The sequence below is a fragment of the Coregonus lavaretus genome (assembly GCF_964263955.1).
Source record: "Coregonus lavaretus genome assembly, chromosome: 28".
NCBI classification, from domain to species: domain Eukaryota; kingdom Metazoa; phylum Chordata; class Actinopteri; order Salmoniformes; family Salmonidae; genus Coregonus; species Coregonus lavaretus.
In genome coordinates this window covers 8,460,849-8,462,854 of record NC_140015.1, presented here as the reverse complement: position 1 = coordinate 8,462,854, position 2,006 = coordinate 8,460,849, and positions in this window count along the sequence as shown.

The window sequence follows — 2,006 nt, the reverse complement described above, 5'->3', positions numbered from 1 at the left end:
CTAACCCGGGAGCTTATAAGAAATCCCGCTATGCCCTCCGACAAACCATCAAACAGGCAAAGCGTCAATACAGGACTAAGATCAAATCGTACTACACCGGCTCCGACGCTCATCGGATGTGGCAGGGCTTGCAAACTATTACAGACTACAAAGGGAAGCACAGCCGCGAGCTGCCCAGTGACACGAGCCTACTAGACAAGCTAAATTACTTCTATGCTCGCATCGAGGCAAGTAACACTGAAACATGCATGAGAGCATCAGCTGTTCCGGACGACTGTGTGATCACGCTCTCCGTAGCCGATGTGAGTAAGACCTTTAAACAGGTCAACATTTACAAGGCTGCAGGGCCAGACGGATTACCAGGTCTTCACTGGCATTTTCAACCTCTCCCTGTCTGAGTCTGTAATACCAACATGTTTCAAGCAGACCACCATAGTCCCTGTGCCCAAGAACACTAAGGTAACCTGCGTAAATGACTACCGACCCGTAGCGCTCACATCTGTAGCCATGAAGTGCTTTGAAAGGCTGGTCATGGCTCACAACACCATTATCCCAGAAACCCTAGACCCACTCCAATTTGCATAACGCCCCAACAGATCCACAGATTACGCAATCTCTATTGTGCTCCACACTGCCCTTTCACACCTGGACAAAAGGAACACCTATGTGAGAATGCTATTCATTGACTACAGCTCAGCATTCAACACCATAGCGCCCTCAAAGCTCATCACTAAGCTAAGGACCCTGGAACTAAACACCTCCCTCTGCAAATGGATCCTGGACTTCCTGACAGGCCGCCCCAGGTGGTAAGGGTATGTAACAACACATCCGCCACGCTGATCTTCAACATGGGGGCCCGTCAGGGGTGCGTGCTCAGTCCCCTCCTGTACTCCCTGTTCACTCATGACTGCATGGCCAGGCATGACTCCAACACCATCATTACGTTTGCCGATGACACAACAGTGGTAGGCCTGATCACCAACAATGACGAGAAAGCCTATAGGGAGGAGGTCAGAGACCTGGCCGTGTGGTGCCAGGACAACAACCTCTCCCTCAACGTGATCAAGACAAAGGAGATGATTGTGGACTACAGGAAAAAGAAGAGGACCGAGCATGCCCACATTCTCATCGACGGGGCTGTAGTGGAGCAGGTTGAGAGCTTCAAGTTCCTTGGTGTCCACATCACCAACAAACTAACATGGTCCAAGCACACCAAGACAGTCGTGAAGAGGGCATGACAAAGCCTATTCCACCTCAGGAGACTGAAAATATTTGGCATGGGGTCCTCAGATCCTCAAAAGGTTCTACACCTGCACCATCAAGAGCATCCTGACTGGTTGCATCACTGCCTGGTATGGCAACTGCTCGGCCTCCGACCGCAAGGCACTACAGAGGGTAGTGCGTACGGCCCAGTACATCACTGGGGCCAAGCTTCCTGCCATCCAGGACCTCTATACCAAAAAAAATTGTCAAAGAATCCAGCCACCCTAGTCATAGACTGTTGTCTCTGCTACCGCACGGCAAGCGGTACCGGAGCGCCAAGTCTAGGTCCAAGAGGCTTCTAAAAAGCTTATACCCCCAAGCCATAAGACTCCTGAACATCTAATCAAATGGCTACCCATTATTTGTTACTTTTATTTTGTATTATATTGTATTTTTTTGTGATTTTTTGGGGGTATTCTTTCTTAAAACTGCATTGTTGGTTAAGGGCTTGTAAGTAAGCATTTCACTGTAAGGTCTACACCTGTTGTATTCGGCGCATGTGACAAATCAAAAATGTGATTTCATTTCATTTGCATACAATTGGTTGGAGCATGCAGCAAAGTCAATATGATAATGGTATTGTCAAGAGTTACAGCATAGTAACACGATGAGACAGATCTGAAGTCTCACATGTTCTATGTCCAAGCTTCATCGAGTTCATAATATGTTACTTATCTTCACCCTTAGATGAATAGACAGTATTGGTATGCAGTATTGGTATGATGGAACCTCAAATGTCTCCC